The 18,645-nt window shown below is 44.4% G+C and overlaps 1 pseudogene; it reads right to left on the bottom strand.

Moving 5' to 3' along the window:
- Positions 1-6,330: 6,330 nt before the first annotated feature.
- The window catches only part of LOC136489574 (uncharacterized), a 54,287-nt pseudogene continuing 41,972 nt past the window's right edge, over positions 6,331-18,645 (bottom strand).

Below are 18,645 nucleotides of genomic sequence, written 5' to 3'. Positions count from 1 at the left end.
TGGACAGTCCATATTTAATATATTGTTGCTACTGTTCTATTTCTATATAATTATTGTATCCAATTTGCTGCATGGTTAAGGGTTTTTCTGTCGGTGGTCTGTTATTTTTATGTGCGTTAACCGAGACCGACAGAAAAATAAAAATTTTCCTGTGAGTCTGCGTCTACGACTCTATCAGGACAACATCGACAGAAAAATAATTTTTCTGTCGGGCTTTTCCTTTTTTCTGTGAGGATTAACGCACACAACATTTAAATTTAATCTGGGCTAAGACAATTTTTCTGTGCGTGTAACAACCACAGAAAAATTATTTTTCTGTCAGGCTGTTCTTTTTTCTGTGAGGATTAACGCACACAACATTTAAATTTAATCATCCTGAGTATAAAAACAAGGCGCTCGGGTGAACTAGTGTTGGGCGCTCTCTTCTTCCTCCTGACGCCGTCAGGCTGCCCAACTGTTCCTGCCGCCGCCACCGTCTCTGTGCCCTAGCGCCGCTTCCTCTCACCTCCGTCGTCCTCCTCTGATCGCCACCGTCGCCCGCCACGCTTCCTCCCCCAAACGCCGCCTTCCCCAGGCCGGCCGCCATGGCGGCTAGGGTTTGCGAGAGAGCTCACAATCCGCATGGCTGCCGCCGCCCCATCCTCGCTGGCCGCGCTCTGGTATTCGTCCCCGCCACCAGCGGCGCCTCCTCTCCGACCTCACTGGCCCTTGCGCGTCCGGCTGTGTGGTCTGGTAGTCGTCCCCACCAACAGCGCGCGGCGCCTCCTCTCCTTATTCAGACTTGATTATCTAAACTACACGGCCAGCATCTCCTTTCCACAGGCTGCACTACTCCTACGGCTTGCACCAAACTACAACGCTGAGCCTCCCATGTTTGCACTATAATTTACATGGCCGGTGAACTATCCACTCACGCCCTGTACTGCTTGCAAGTGACTACCCCTCACCTCTAAACGAGCATGCTAATTCTATGCTCCTCGCTAACTAATCAGCCACCTTATCAAATTTTCATCAACATGTGTGAACTGCATCACTACTAAGCACCATCTGCCCACACATCTCATAATCTAGTTTCTGATCTACCGGCTCTGCCCATACTTAGCACGTAACTGTGTGTTGCATGTGTATGCACTACTTTGACTTTGGATCTTCCATTGTCTATGTTATCAGTTTTGCCATTCCTTCATTTTATTTTGTCCTCCGCCACTACTGCCACTAGCCGCAAGTTGCCTCTATTCTGATCTAGGACCCATAAGAGATTATGTTCAGTTCAATCTATAGCTATCAATTTGCTAATACCAGTTTGACTTACTAAACTACAAATAGAAACATCAAATCTGAATTAAGTCTTCCCTATACTACTGTAGGGGCAGCTGGTGATACGAATGGAACAGCAGGGGCGGCTGGTGCCGCCCCTGCTCTGCCCTCTTTCCTATACTACTAAGTGGTTCTTACTATACTACTATCCTACTACTCCTCTACTACTCTCAACTACACTACTAAGTGGATCTGCTCGTGTACTACTCCTTCTATACTACTATTCTACTACTACTCAACTACTCTCTACTCTACTACTACTGTACTACTCTCTACTCTACTACTACTCTACTGCTATACTATTGTCCTACTACTGTCCTAGACTACTCTACTGAACTACTACTACTCTACTTGCTACTACTAGCTACTCCTACTACTACTAGCTGGCTGCTACTCTACTCTCTTCCCTAGCTGCTGGCTGCTACTCTACTTACTTCCCTATACTACTAAGTGGCTCACTTCTACCACTCTATCTACTACTACTGCTGTGTCTAAGTGGCTGCTGCTCTTAACTACTGGCTGCTACACTGCTGGCTGCTAGTTCTATACACTGTCCTACTACTACTACTACTACTGTATCTAAATTGGCATGATGATCGAATGGGTCCTCCTGCTTTCCTATCCTCTATGTTTGGGAAGCAGCAACTGCTTTTTTTATATCTTTTCCTCTCTATGTTTGTTAAACAGCTGTTGTTTTTTTTTTGCCAAATCTCCCCTCTCCTCTCCTCTCCTTTGTTTTGCCGATGATGAAATTGTCTAAGTCCATACATTATATGGAATATGAGCGGATGATCAAGAACTTGTGAGGAACTTGGCATCATTAGCATCCTCCCCTACATTACCTTCTCCTCTCTTCTCTGTTATGATGCCTTGATGCTCCAAGTTCAAGATCAGATGATGATTGACACATTTCTAAGGCCTCTACTACTGCTACTACTTGTTTTTTGATATATTGTTGTTTTATAGGACTACTTTGGTTTATAGACCTTTTTGATTTCTTATACCTTCTCGCGTACCTAAAGCACACTTTCTTGCATCTTTTAGAACAAAGCGTGAAATAATGTTGCGGACAACAAACAGTGCAGCTCGATGCCCCGAGCATGATGAGCAGCCAACCCTTGAGGAGCAAGCACTAGAGGACTAGCTTACTCAGGAACAGTTCGATAATGAGGTAGAAAAGGATCTAGAAGTGATGCTTACTCAGGAGGAGTGTGACGAGGAGGAAGGCCCCGAAGGAGAGGCTGCTGAAGGCGAAGAAGAAGCGGATGATGATGATGACTCAGAAGAGGGATATGAAAGTCCCGAGGATCCTTTCCCACGTGAACCAAGAATGAGGCCAACGGAAGAAGATTTGGATAAGGATTTTGACCCGAACGAGGAGGTAGGGAAGAAGCCTTAGCTTGTAAATTTTGCTAAAGCTTTGGCTATGTTACCTCTGCTAACACTTTGACCTGTCCTATATACATGTCCCTCATGAAACTCAGAAAAGACAACATCGACGTCCGCGACATCTCGCTGGACAAGACGGAGTAGAGGAAAGGAGAGCAGATGCAACAGCCACAGAGACGGATCACAATGCCTCTGCTCCACAAACTCAAGACACAACCACGACTACCAAGCCTAAGAGAAAATGAGGGGATAGAAAAGGAAATCTATATCCAGATAAGGCTTGCTATGTGATAACGGAGGTCGGGCCAGCAGGGGAGATCCTTGAGCCAAAGGAATTAAGAGGACGATTCCGTAATGCGATCGGGGCCCTAGTAAGAGATAAATTGAACCCAGCAATCCCTAACTGGAAAGCGGTACCAGAGAACATAAAGAATGCACTATGGGATAGGCAGCTGAAGGTCAGTTTTAGATTTTTGGAGGGTAAGCACGAATTGGTAAAAAAATGCTATCAGGATGATGGGAGAGTCATTCCGACGTTGGAGGTTGGAGCTCAACATGAAGTATATCCAAAAGGGGTTAACTCCCTTCAACGAGTTCAGCAAAATAACTCCTAGTCAATGGGAGGAGCTCGTGACTCAGAAGACTTCACCGGAGGCATTAGAGCTCAGTGCCCATAACACCCAGCTGGCGAAGAGGAACAAACACCACTATCATCTAGGCTCCGGTGGCTACTATGCCAAGGAAGAGCAGTTTAGGAAGATGGATGAAGAGGCCATAGCTATTGGGAATATCGATGTGATGAACTTGAAGGTGCGCTCAAGGAACTGGATATATGCGAGGAGTATAGAATCATCCGGCAGTAATCTTAAGTTTGATAAGCCGGAGACCCAAGAGGTGGTATTAAGGATACTGAAATATGCTGAGGACAAAGAGAAGGGCTCATTCAATCCTTCTAGAGAGAGGGACAAGCTTAGCCTTGGCTTGGGAAACAAGGAGCACACAGGCCGCACTAGGGGGCTAGGGAAAAGGATGACCTGGAAGCAAGGATTCGAAGAGGACAGGCACATGTACAAGAAACATGGCCGAGACCGGGAGACTAGTCTTGAGCTCCAAGTGAAGGCTCTAGTTGCGAAGGCGCTAGAGGAGCAAGGACTGTCTATGGAGACACGGATATTAGTGACGTCGCCAGGAGAACTGGCATTAGTTGGTAGCCCTCCGAAAGTTCCTAGCAGCCAAGGTTCCACTGCAGCCACAACCCCAGTCGATCACATACAGGAACCAACTAGTTGCACCTTGGTGTTTCTCAGCGGCCAGCAAAACATTGTGATGGAGATGGCAATGGGTGTGTCACATCCTCTCGGTGGCTTACACCACAATAATAAGATACCGTCAGACTACACTAGGGTTGAGGTGCATACCGTGAAGCCCGATTTCTTGCAGTGGAGGATAGACTATGAAACTCCTGAGGGCTGGTGTTACTCGGAGATATAATGTGATAGTTCATCCTCTAGAACAAACGGGACATTATATTGACTGCTTCTTCACCGCCTCCCCCTGTCCCAAATTTGGAGCGAGTTGCAGGGAGATATTTTCACCGTCTCGCGACCACCACATTCCTGAGATGACACATTCTTCCCCACCTCCTAGCGAGCATGTGCCTTCTCTAGCTCGTACCAAGCAATTGCATGATGAGATGCCACAATCTTCTCAACAAGCACAACCGATACATGAACAACAAGTGCCTCCTGAAGAAGGTGATGCACAAGAACATGAGAACGTGTCTGAATGGGAACATCAAAAGAAGCATCCAATCACCAGAAGACCAGTTTATGTTCCGATGAAAGATGTCTCGTCAGTGCACAAGTGATATTCCCATGACCAGTTCAAGCCTGAGAACCAAGTTAAAAAAGTCACATCACAGGGTTCTGAGGAGGCCGTCACTAGCAAACTCCACCAAACAGCAAAGCAGTATCCAAATGTTGATGCCATCAAATGGTCAAAGGATTGCCCAAAAACATATGAAATAGGCAAGCCCTTCCTACCAAATCGGGACATCCAACGCCTACCACTTGGAATGAGAAGGTTCCATGATTGATACTTGCGTGTTCTCCCAACGAGCATAGACATTGTATAAGCATGCTTCCCCACTGGCACATTGGGAAGCCCAGTCAGGAAAATTATCTTTGACTTCAATGACATGCAGACATGCTTTCACCTCGGAGCAATGGAGATGAATCTAATTCGCATGTGGTGCCTGTAAGTACTTGTTCTCTTGTAGTGGAAAGAAGAGAAAGAAATAAAAAGAGACTCATACAAGGATGACTAACTCTTAGAGCTCATCGACGACCTTTGCAACTTCATATTGGACCAGATTGTCCACGTCAAAGTTACCTACCATGACCGAGAGTTTGACTTAGGTAGAAATCCTCAGTACCAACACCTTCGTGAGACTGAAAGGCTAGCTCTAGGACGTTGATAACAATGTGTATGGAATTTGACATTGGTTTTACCTTGTGAATTATGTCTATTTAATGATGGATTGTATATATTCTTGTGAATTGGACTTGTAATTGTAGTTTATATAATACTCTTGTGCTTGTAGTTTATATAATACTCTTGAGCGAACGTGGTTCGGAACGTTGGTCACGGGGCGTTCGGCAACGCGAACGCTGGATGGAATACGCGGAAACAAATAGTGTTATGGTCGAAATTGAATTGTAAATTTGAATTTTTTTTATGGGAAAATGTACTGTAGGGACGGTTCTAAACTGAATCGCCCCTACAAATAGGTATTATAGGGGCGGTTGGTATTACAGTTGCCCCTACAAATCGATTTATAGGGGCGGCTGGTAACACCAGGCGCCCCTACAATTATAGAGGCGGTCTGGGAAACCACCCCTACAAATACATGATTTGTAGAGACGGTTTGATAGGGGCGGCTGGCCAAACCGCCTCTACAAATGGTCTTGAGCCGCCCCTACAAATAATATCTGTAGTAGTGTTTGGCTGCATGACTCGGCGAAGCACTCAGATGCATCTTACGTGGAGCACCGATCTAATGCAAAGTAAAGCACCACTAACACAAATAACCATGCAATTAGGTACTTCCCTTGACATCAAGTACTAGACCACGCCTCCAAGCCACAACATTCACCTACATGGACTTCTAGCATGCATCTTACGTGCCTCTCTAATCAAACTATCTGACGCATGCAGCTGCTGACCTGCTCTCCAACACAAACGTACATGACTGAATAAAGTTCACACTGACACCTATGATACAACATATATTGGGAAACATAAAGGGCCTGTTTGGCAGGGCTCTGGCTCCTCTGAAAATGGCTCCGGCTCTGGCTCCTCTGAAGAAGCAGCTCCTCTGGAGGAGCTAAAGCTGTTCTGGAAAACGTTTGGCAAAACGACTCCTTGCACTAGACGACGTGAACCCACAGCAAGGAGCCGCGCGAAGCTCGTTTTTGAGGCTTATCAAAAAATGGCTCCGGCTCTTGACCGGCTCCCCATGCGGAGCCCTTTTCAAAACAGACGTTTGGCACAGCTCCTGCACGAGCCGGAGCTGAAGCCCCTGCAGGAGCCCTGCCAAAGAGGCTCAAACACAACATCCTCCATTTATGCAATGGCAACACAGCTTGGTAGCTTTGAATCGCCTGGCCGAGCAAACACTATCTGCATATCATACAAACAGTAGTCAACTAAAAGTTACCACATAACTGAAGTTAATTACTATTGTTAACTTATATAGTGTGGATAGTAAGCGCGTACCTGGTAATCTATACAAATGCGCGATTTGAACATAGCCGCACAATAACCTAAATAATACTCCCAAGTACGGATGAATTTTTCGTCAAATCCCAGGGCAGAAGCTTTTCTGCGAAACATCAAAACAAATAAGAGAATCTAGTACTAAGTAATATAAATAAATAAGCAGTTGCAACTAAACTTGAGTTTGAGGTAGTATTGTATTTACTGACTATTTGCCACGAAGTTGTCCCACCAGTTCATTAGAGTCGTGTAGTAGTGGTCCCCAATATTCTCAACATGTTGTATGCTGCACACAGGAGTACTCAACAATATAGAACTGCGTGATAATGCATAGATCACTTTGTAAAACGATAGCTATGAAGTATAGTTGGGTACATACTTGAGCCTTGATGCATTTAGTCATGGCAGACACAATCCGGCCTAGAGACGGTAGGCAGCCACCGGGGAAGATATATGTCTTTACAAACTCAGGCCGCAACCTCATTTTGTCATACATTTCCTCTACCAGCGCGATGGCCTATGCATACAAAAATTTTCAGAAAAAAATAGTTTGTTGAAGACTAACGTTATCCCCAATCATACACACTACGTAAAAAATAATTTTTAGCAACGGTTCGATTTTTTTGCAGGGGCGGCTAGTGATGGAGCCGCCCCTACAGTGGCGTGCTCGGGTGCCCAGACACCAGCCGCTCCTACAAATGGAATAGCAGGGACGGCTGGTGATTGAGCCGCCCCTACAAATGCCCCCGTATATATAGCTCCGATTTGTAGGGGCGGCTCAATCACCAGCCGCCCCTATAAATGACCCACATATAAAACAGCTGCAGCACCTTCTTCCTCCTCGAGTCACTCACTCCAACCCGTGAAAGAAAGGTGGGGAGGCCTTGGGCACCTTCCAAAAATTGCTCTACTAAGGGGGAAAAGTTTTGGTCTCAAATCCTTTGGTGGAGAGGTTGTAAAAGGTAAGAAAATGCTATTCCATATTTTTTTTGAAGTTTTAATGGTTGGTTAGTGAGTAATTAGAGTTTTGTTTTTCTCTCTCTTCTATGGTGCTTGAGCTACTTATGAAGCAAATTAGACCTAAGTTTTAAATGTACTAGGGTAAATTAGGGAGGGGAACAAGATCATACCCTTATTTGGTCCATGTTTCTTGATTTTAGTGAACAATTAGTTAGTTTTATGGATGTTTCATGTGTATGTGGATCTAGATCTTGGGTTTGGTTTTTTTATTAATTTTGTTTTTGTAAATTTATGTTTGATGAAATTGGACTAGGGTTTGTATGAAAGATATTGGGCAAAGTATAATTGTTGCTAATTGTTGTCTTTAAAATTGTTTATTGTAATCAATAAATATGTATTTTAATTAGTTATGGATAAATGGGCCATTAATTAATTTTCCTCTACCATGGTGTGTTTGTATGCTTCATGTAATTATATTAGATTTATATTCATATATATCTGAAGTATATACAATTATTCTCAAGTAATTATTAAATTTTTTTATTTTTATATATATCTGAATAAGTAGTCCTTTAATGTTTATTTTGTTGTTGTTGTAAAAGATGGAGTACATGAACTCTTGGATGTATGGTTCGTTAAGGTTCAAGGCAGGTTTCCGTGAAGAGGTGGATAAATTTATCGAAGCCGCAAAGAAGCATGCAACGACATTGAAAGAAAATAAGGATACAATTATTTGCCCATGTAAAGATTGCAAGAACCGTATAGCATGGACAGATGTGACTATCATCATATCACATTTGATTATGCGAGGATTTGTTGAGGACTACACAGTGTGGATTCATCATGGTGAAACGGTTATTGTTAACGACGAGGATGAGGACAAATACGATGATGAAACCATAGAATCCCTGTCCCAATATTCAGCAGAGCTTGATGCACGAATGGATTTGAAGTTTGGCAATGAACAAGGTGGTGATGCTGGTGGTTGGGATGGTAACGACGAAGGTGGTGCCAATAATGATGGTGGAGTACGTGTCGGGGATGCAGATGATTTGGAGGACATGATTCGAGCCCTTGGACCAGAGATTTTACTAAATAGCCTAAAAGGTCTAGAAAATTTAGAAAGGGTGACAAAAGCATCGAAGGAGACTGTGTATGGTGTTGAAAAGGGCTGTTTGACACATTGGACATTGCTACGTTTTGTGCTTGAGCTGCTCATCCTGAAGGCTAAATACGGCTGGTCAGACTGTAGTTTCAATGATCTACTGCATCTTCTATCATGGGTGCTGCCACAAAAAAACTCAGTTCCTACCAACACATACCAAGCGAAGAAGGTCATAAGTCCATTGACAATGGGGGTTGAAAAAAATCCATGCATGCCCCAACCACTGTTTACTTTTTCATGGCGAAACATTCAGGTCACTGGATAAATGTCCCCAGTGTGGGGCCAGCGGATACAAGAACAATGACCTTTATGGTGGGGATGAAGCCTCCATGGGGAAAAAGAGGAATAAGAAGGGTACAAAAAAGGTGGTACAAGAATCTCAGCCCCCCAAAGAACACTTCATTAGGCAACGATGCAAAGCAGAGAAGAATTCTTGCCTTGGTAATGTGGTACCTGCCAGTGACCGACTGTTTGAGACGTATCTTCCAAAACTCTAAAGAAGCCACACTCATGACATGGTGGGATGATGAGCGCAAGGTGGATGATGATAAGATTGCACACCCGGCTGATTGTAGTCAGTGGCAAAGGTTTGATGAGAAGCACAAAGAATTTAGCGATGACCCAAGGAATGTACGATTAGGCTTGAGCACCGATGGAATGAATCCCTTCAATGAGAGGATGAGCGACCATAGCACATGGCCAGTGATCTTGACCATGTACAACATCCCAACATGGTTGTGTCAGAAGAAAAAGTACCTTCTCCTCACTATTCTTATTTCTAGCCCTAAACAACTAGGCATTGATATAGACGTGTTCCTCGAGCCTTTGATGCAAGAAATGGAGAGGCTATGGAGGCATGGGGAGTAGATGTATGATGCGTTCCAAAAGGAGGACTTTATATGTAGAGCAATAATATTTGTTACTACCAATGATTACATCGCGTTGTTTGCTTTGTCTGGACAGATCAAAGGAAAGACGGGATGCTTGGTTTGTTTGGATGGTACTATATGGGTGTACCTGGATGCATCCAAGAAGATAGTTTACCTAAGTTTATGACAATGCCCTGGAGATTGAACCCCCTCCGGAGAGACATCATAACGGAGAACACGTGTACAGAATGGTGAAAAACATACGCGTCGTCTATGGAAAGAAGAATCCGGATGGGATGAACAGAGATAGAAGCACACCTCCTGTCGAAGGCGTACCTCTCAAGAAACAATCTATCTTCTTTCAGTATCTGCCTTATTAGTCAGACTTGGAGGTCCCCCATGCCATTAATGCTATGCACATGTAGAAGAATGTCTTTGAGAGTCTCATTGCTACCTTGATGGACACAGGCAAGTCAAAGGATGGTCTGAAAGCACGAAAAGACATGGTGTAGCTAAACGTGATGCCACAACTTCACCTGATACCTGAGGCTAATGGAAAATACACTCTGCCCACGGCGTGCTTCAACCTAACACCAGACGAGAAGAGAGCTATATGCACTTTCCTAAGGGGGATCAAAGTCCCGACTAGGTTTTCAGCAAATGTTAAGAAGCTAGTGTCGATGAAGGACTTGTCAATAACACACTGCAAGGCTCATGATTGCCATGTGATGCTGACAGTGTTTCTACCTATTGCAATCAGGGCTATAAAGCCAGAGTTCTTGAAAATGGCCATCACCCGCATGTGCTACTTCTTTTCGAAGATCTCATAGAAGACAATTGGCAAGCAAGAGCTGAGTGACCTACATGAATTTGTGGTGGAGACACAAAACCAACTGGAGATGTGTTTATCTCCTGCTTTTTTTGATATAATGCCACATCTCATGATTCACATGGTTCATCAGATATAGGCGCTGGGCCCTTGCTACTTGCATGAAATGTGGTCCTACGAGCGGTTCATGTTGGTTCTAAGTCGATACGTGCATAATCGAGCATACCCAGAGGGCTCCATGATAGAGGGTTATAGTACTGAAGAAGTCGTCGAGTGCTGTCAAGAGTACCTAAAAGTACAGAAAGGGATTGGTAAACCTGATTCTCGTCACAAGGGTAGGCTGGCTGGTAAGGGCACCAGTGGTAGAAAAGTGTTCATCGACCATGATTACAAAGAGGTGAGTCGGGCGCATTACAGTGTCTTGCAAAGTACACAACTGATGCAACCGTACATTGATGAACACTTGGCTATCATTATGGCAGAGAGAAATGGCCGTTCGAATGATTGGGTCATGAAACAACACAAGCAATGACTAACTACATGGTTGAAGGACCAAAACATACTGCCTGGAGAAACCACATAATCTATTACCATCAGTAGGTCGGTAGAGGGGCCATTGAGACAAGTGACATCTTGGAATGCTTATGACATCAATGGGTATACGTACTATACCCACGCAAAGGATAGTAAATATGTGAACCAAAACAGCGGCGTTCGAATAGAGGCTCTCGATGGATTGGGGCAAAAGATCCAATACTTTGGCATCATTGAAGAGATATGGGAACTTGACTATGGAAGGGATATAACGGTGGCCCTGTTTCGATGCCGCTGGATCAAACAACACCAACTGAACGAGATCGGATTGAGAGTCCTGGTCCTCGAGAATCTAGGCTACCAAGATGACCCTTGGGTGCTCGCTTCACGTGTCGCATAAGTTTTCTATATGTCTGACCCACAAAGTAACCTCCCCCCAAAGAAGAAGACAAAGCATGTGGTTGCCTCTGGGAAATAGCACATTATTGGAGTTGATGGCGTGGATGATGTTGAAGCTTACAATAACTACGATGAGATGCTGCTATTCACAGACTTTCCTAAGAAGATTAGTGTTGTGGAAAAGAACCTCCCCAAAGACATATTGCCATGGGAGCGAAAAGGTGTCAAGGGGAAAGTCATTACAGCGGGCTAGCTAGTTGTTGAATGTGGAGTGTTTGTGTAAGTGTGTGTTTGTAAGACTTTATTTATGCATGCGTGTGAGACTATATATTTATGTACGTGTGTAAGACTACATATTTTTGTATGTGTGTGAGACTACATTTATGCATGTGTGTGAGACTACCCTTTGCAACATCCAGATGACTCTATTTGAACATCTACTCTATTACTACTAAAACTTTATGAAATCACTTAACACTTTATGAAATGAAGAAATTTTGAAATTTAAAAAAAGGACAAGTTCGAACGAGATTTTCAACCATTAAATGATTTTAGCTGAAAAAATGATGAATACCAAAGTTGTATAACTCATCAAGTTCTACAACTTTTATTTTGATCATTTCTTCATCTGACAAAGTGATATTAAACATTGTTCACAAATCAACATGTTTCTCGTATAGTTTAGGAAACTATGAGTCATATATGAATTTATGAACAATGTTTACTAATACTTTGTCATATGAAGAAGTGACCATAATAAAAGTTGTAGATAGTGATGAGTTCAACAACTTTTATGTTCATGACTTTTATTGTTGAAATCATTTAAGGTTTCAAAATCTTGTTTGAAGTTGCCATTTATTGAAATTCAAAATTTCAACTGTTCAAATTTGGTCAAATAAAAATATGATCAAAATAAAAGTTGTACATATTGATAATTTCTACAACTTTGGTATTCATGAGTTTTTCATCTAAAATCATTTACTCTTTCAAAATATTGTTTCAAGTTCAAATTATTTGAATTTAAAAATTTGAATCGTTCAAACAAAGTCACATGACAAGATGACCAAAATAAAAGTTGTACATGTTGATGAGTTATACAACTTTTATGTTTACAACATCTTCATTTTATTTCATTTAATGTCATAAAATTATAGTCGAAGTTTTAAATTTCAAATTTTTAATTTTTGTTTTTTTTGTTTTCTATATTGTTTTGACTACAATTGTTTATATATATATATATTTCTTCATATATAAAATAATACAAAATATTATATTTGTGCATATACATAATTGTTTTTATATTACTTTGTGTTTTATGATATAAAAAATACAGAATTAATTATTTAAAAAAATAAAAAATATTTGTAGGGGCGGTTGGATCAGGAACAGCCCCTACAAATGCATTTTTAGGGGCGGTTGGGTCAGGAACCGCCCCTACAAATCGTCCCGACTATAAATTCAAGGCCGCACACGGGAGTTGCCTGTTGGGCGCTCTCTTCTTCTCCGACGCCGTCAGGCTGCCCCGCCGATGCCGCCTCCCGGACCTGTCCCGACGCCGGCCCGACACCCCCTCCTCGCACCCGCGCGCCCCCTCCCCGCACTAGGGTTTCCAACGGTGGGTGGCCTCCGCGCACCTCCACCGGCGTCCGCGCACCTCCATCGGCGGGCGGCCTCCGCGTACCTCCACCGGCGGCTGGCGGCGCACCCGCGCGCCCCCTCCAACGGCTGGGCGAAACCCGCCCCACTTCGCCACATCTTTATTGGCGACGATCACCCACCAGGTATGCCCGCTACCTTCTGTCCCCTTCCTTCCTTTGTGGAGCCGAGCACCCCAAACCCTAAGCAATTTGAACTTGGATCTGGTTATAAGCTTCTTATATGTGTTGCCTGGTTGATTTGCTTATGTTCAGTTAATCCTCTGCTAAGTAGAAGAAGGTAATATAAACTACTGCTACATTATATATACTACTACTACAAACTGCATGCCTGTGACTGTGTGGCTGTGCCAAATGTCAGCGCAAGATACGATCGAGCTTGCTGCTTGCATTGTTTCCTCATTGTGATGTTTGATTTAATTAGATGCAGCATGATAAATAGATGATGGATGTTTATTATATATTGTATGTCTCTTTGGTCTCTCTTGTGCAAAACTAGCTCTGCCGCTAAGATGATCAGCTCCACTATGCACTCCTGTGAGATTTTGTGTCGATTTTTATCACTTCAAATAGTTGTAGTCTGATATGATGACAACATATACTGACACTGGTGCTGAAGTATAAAATGAAGCCTTTTGGTAAAGATGAACTTCGTATCTCGCTAGCTAACTATTCCCACAGTATATATATATGGTTTTTTGTGAATGGATGCATGCTTCAGCTGTGTAGTACATGTTTTAATCATGCTTGCTATTGGTGGTGAAGCTAGAATAAACTAGAGGGAAGTCCACTTAATTACCCTATGGGTGTATAGACTTGTGTCATAGAGGTACAACTAGCATATATACTGTGTAATTTTAGATAAAGTCCACTTAATTACCGTTTTTATATTTTTGGGCGGTCGCGGTTGAATTGAGCCTCTACTGCTGTCTGCTGGGCGCTACTGAGCCCCAATTGCCCCGCCTCTCTCTTGACTGTTTTTTTTCTTTTCTTTCTCTCCCCTCCAATCACATACTGATGTTATGTACTTGCTCAAAAGAAATACTGATGTTATGTACCGCAGGGTCTGAAAAATTCTGAATTTTCGTTCATGTTTTGCACGTATTAATAAGCATTAGAATAGTATAGGCAAAGAAAATAGCCACATTATTTCACTCATTGTCATCTTCCCAGCAAACGATAGGCTGTACAAAAGATTACTTTACGTGTGATAAACTTGATGTTGAAGTGCACTAACAGCAGAACATTTCTCTAGAGAATTTCATCATTCAGAGCATTTCACACAGCAAGGCCAAACACATTAGAGCTCAGGACAGAATAATCACTCCAACAAATTGGGTAGTCACAGCTAGCATATATACTGTGTAATTTCTTTTGTAGTGAACTTTGTAATTTCACACAGCGAGGATAGCAGTGAATCAGTCACTGTACTTGACGCATTGGTACTGCTGCTTTGACTGCTATTTCAAAGAAGCACCTTTAAGTAGGTCTCTTGAAGTTGAAGATCTCTCCCTGCATAGGAGAGATTGTGGTTGCCATTACCAGTAACTCTACGTACTCTGTGATGTCTCTGCAAGTGCACATCATTAAGGAAATATATGACACTTACAGTTCAACAAACACTTTTGCAAAACCCTGTTTAGTAAAACCTGTTTGTAAAGATATAATCATCTAAGAAGGATATTTTAAATAGGTAGCCATGCTGAAGGGTTATATGATCCAACAAGTCCTTCGAAATCCTAGCCGAGCAAACTGGGCAAGACTGTAGAGATATAAAAGTGAAGTTAGAAACAATAGAATTTATTATATATTTGATGCAATGTGCTGCGTTGCTCATATCATAATGCTAATAGCTAGTTTCTGTGCTTATGATGTATAGTCCAAAAAATAAAAAAGCTTTTCAGCATAAGACCAAAAACCTTGTGGGAATATCTTACTCCTAGGTGTGCTAGTGTATGAACTGGCGAAGAAATCATGTGGCTAAGGCTACACATTATTCCGCTATATGAGCTGAGGCCATCTTTTTATGTTCATTAGTAGTGTGTTCTACATGTGCATTACTTGGACAAACAGTATGCATGCTAATTGTTAAGTATGACAGAACACTACAAAATTAAGTGTTAGTACACTGAATGAATATTCACAGAAGCAACTCATGTCAATGTGCACATAGGTAGTCAGCCAAAGATTTTACAGCACCTGAACCAGTTTTACATCCACTCAAAGTTCAAAAGATCTTAATTATCACTCAGACTAAGCTATGTTGTCCATACACTTTTTTGCAATAGTTTCAGAAAAATCTTGCAGCATCTTCCATTCTTTTATTTGAATATTTCAGTACTACAGAGAAGAATAGAACACGTACCCTCGGTACCCTATCTCATAACCTAATTGTCCAGTGCAAAAGTGCAATATAACAAACCTACTCCTATAAAGCCATTTCTTATGTCGGAATGAAGCAAATGTGGGAATTGTTAAAACTTGGTGAATGTCATTGAAAAACAGGAGATCCCCACCCACCCCGTCTATCCCATTTTGAACAAATGTATCCCACTTTGGCTGTGTGAAATAGCAGTTGTTGTAGCATGGCTCCTGGCGGGTGGCGAAGGCCCTTGACCGCGGGGTGTCACCAAGGCGTCTTCGAGCAGGTGGAGACCGGGCACTGACTAGGAGATTTCTCGACCATGCTCGAGGGGTCATCACGGACTCCGCCGAGGCCAGGCACGCACCCCGCCGACCGCTCAGGCGGGCGTCTCCGGTATTACGGGCGGAGGCAGCCTTATCTCTAAACTAACCAAACGAACTATTTTGCCCAAGTGTGCGCAGGTACTCAAGCGCGGGCGCTAGCGGTGGGCGCAAGCGCGCCAGCATGGCTCCTGCTCGGCCGGGCAGAGACCTACAGATGATGTCTCCGCCTGGACCGACGGGGACCCTCCAAGGCAACGGCGCGCCACTAAGGGCGAAGGCTCCGAGGCCAGGGGCCGGGCGGAAACCAGCTGGTGATGTCTCCGCCCAGACCGGCGGGGACTCTCCGAGGCAATAGCGCGCCCCTGAACACGAAGGCCAGCAGTGCGCGGAGAGCGTCTCCGACTGCCTGGCAGAGGCCCGCCACGGGAGCGGCGCGCCGTGGGGATGAAGGCCGGCGCCGGGGAGCCAGGCCTTTGGGCCGAAGACCAACTACAGTGGGCCGACCGCTCATGGAGGCCCATTGCTTAGAAACGGTGTGGCGAGACTGCCCCGCGAATAAAAGGCTAGCGGCAGAATATTCCAGGAATGTACTGTAGTAGTTGAGGGGCATTGTAATAAATTTTGTTATGTGGTAGTTGAGTCCTATAAATAGGGGACACTTGTAACCATGGAGGGTTGGTTGGTGGATGAATTAATGAAACCCTAGCTTTCCGAGCCATTCCCTTACTCAACACTCTCCCCCTTTGTCATTTCCTTCCCGAGCCTCCGCCCGAGGCCGACCATCCGTCAGGCGGAGGCCTTGGCCACTTCCACGCAGTTTGAAACCGCAAGTTTCAACATTAACACTCTCCCCCTTTGTCATTTCCTTCCCGAGCCTCCGCCCGAGGCCGACCGTCCGTCAGGCGGAGGCCTTATCCACTTCCACGCAGTTTGAAACCGTAAGTTTCAACATTGGCGCCCACCGTGGTTGAGCCAAGGCAAACCAACGATGGTAGGGAAAAGAAAGACCACTTCCAGAGCAGCAGCGGCCTCAGGTCAGCGAGGAAGGCCTAGGCGTAACATTCATAGCGCCTATGCAACCTCGCCAGAGGAGGATGACACCAGAGCAGACGCCCAGGGTCAACCACTGGAACCCCAAGACCAAGAGATTCAAGATCCGGAGGCCCAACCAAACTCAGCCACAGCACCCGAGCAAGAGCTACAACAGCTACATGCACAGTTGCAAAGAGCGCAATAAGAGAGGGATAGAATGGCAGCAACATTCGCAGCTAATCAGCAAGCTATCCAAGCGTCAGCACAAGCAACAGAAATAAGGCAGCAGTTGGCAGTCCTACATGCTGAGATGCTAAGTATGTAGCATGTAGTACCAGCAACAACCTCCGCAATCCCAGCCTCCGTAGCAACAACAACTGCAGCCATGCTTTAGGGTTCTACGCCAGTGATCAGCCAGCCGATAATGCCATCTTAGGTAATGCGGAGGCCTATCGATCCCAAGTCCCCACTATCTGAAGGCATACAACAATCGCCATGGCCAACATCGTACAAGCCAATCACACTACCCAAGTTCAACGGAAAGACTGACCCCCATCAGTTCATCATGAGTTACGAGGCAGCAGTAGCCTCCACCGGCGGAGACGATGCCGTCTTGGCAAAGTCATTTGTCATTGCAGCCGAAGGTGACGCACTGGCTTGGTATTCTATGCTCAAACCAAGCACACTCTATTCTTGGGAGAACCTTCGGGACAAGATATTGGCAAACTTCAAAGGGCTAATAGCACAGTCGCTGACTTCCACAGATCTATTTCAGTGCAAGCAAATGCAGGGAGAAACACTACATGACTACTTCCGGAAATTCATGCAACTAAAGGCGAAGGCACCTGATGTCCCAGACGAGATCACCATTGAAGCAGCGATCAAAGGCCTCCGAATTTGGCCATTCGCAGCACACTTAGCAAGAGAGAAACCAACCTCCATTCAGTAGTTGTACGACGAGTTTGAGAAGTACTGTAGATCAGACAATGACCTACGCAAGAGGCTGGAGGAGCAAGGTCAGAACAGACAACAAAATAGTAGCAAAAACTCCCAGAAAACCTATACAAACCAGAATGTATCAAATCAGAAGCCAGGCCAGGGACAAGTGCTCAGTATCGAGGGTCAACCCCAACATGAGCAAGGGCAACAGCCAGCGCCAACATGGCCGGAGACCCAAACAAGGAACCAAGGTCGCCAAGGTTACCAAGGAAAAAACTGGAACAGAAACCAAAGCCAGAAACAACGCAAGCCATATTGCGTCTTTCATGGCAAAAATGCAGGGCACAGCACCAAAGATTGTCCAGAGACAAAAGAAACACAAGAAAGGATGAAGAACAAGCAGACTGCCCAACCTCTGACTCAGTAGAGCGCAAGAGGGGTCAACACCACATACACAACTGGCCACCAGCAGTACTGCCCAATGTACCCAGCGCTAAACGCAACACAAATACATCCCTCCACACTGGCCTCTACCTATTACCCAAACTTCTTACCAGCATGGCGGTCATCACCCTCGTAGCAGACTCTGGTGAGCAACTACAGGTCGGAGGCAAGCCTGACCTACATAAACCCAAAATCTCCCCATATAACCTACCTCGAAACAAACCCACCGGAGCAGAACCGAATAAGGTTCGAGCCTCCGCAGCCACAGCACCACATGCAGCAACTGCCTCCGCCACCACCACACAACTAGCCCGCAACACCAAAAAATGAGCCAAACCTAGAAAACCAAGTCAACCCTCATGGAGCACTACCAACAATAGGCATGATATTGCCAATCGCCGAAGGATCATTGATGGAGTTTCAAACGAAAAAGTAGAAAAAAGATCACCTCCGCCTGGTAAACAATGTAGCAGTCCAAGGCCCGGCGAAACACACAGATTGGTCCAGAGTCCCAATCACCTTCGCAGAAGAAGATCTCCAGCTAGAAAGCTACCCTCACGCGGATGCAATGGTGATCAAGGCAAACATAGCAGCATGGGAGATAAGCAGAATACTGGTCGACACAGGCAGCTCGGCAGATATCATCTT

The sequence above is a fragment of the Miscanthus floridulus genome, chromosome 10 (genome assembly GCF_019320115.1).
Source record: "Miscanthus floridulus cultivar M001 chromosome 10, ASM1932011v1, whole genome shotgun sequence".
NCBI classification, from domain to species: domain Eukaryota; kingdom Viridiplantae; phylum Streptophyta; class Magnoliopsida; order Poales; family Poaceae; genus Miscanthus; species Miscanthus floridulus.
Note: the sequence above shows the minus strand (reverse complement) of the source record. Positions and strands in the feature narration are given on the sequence as shown.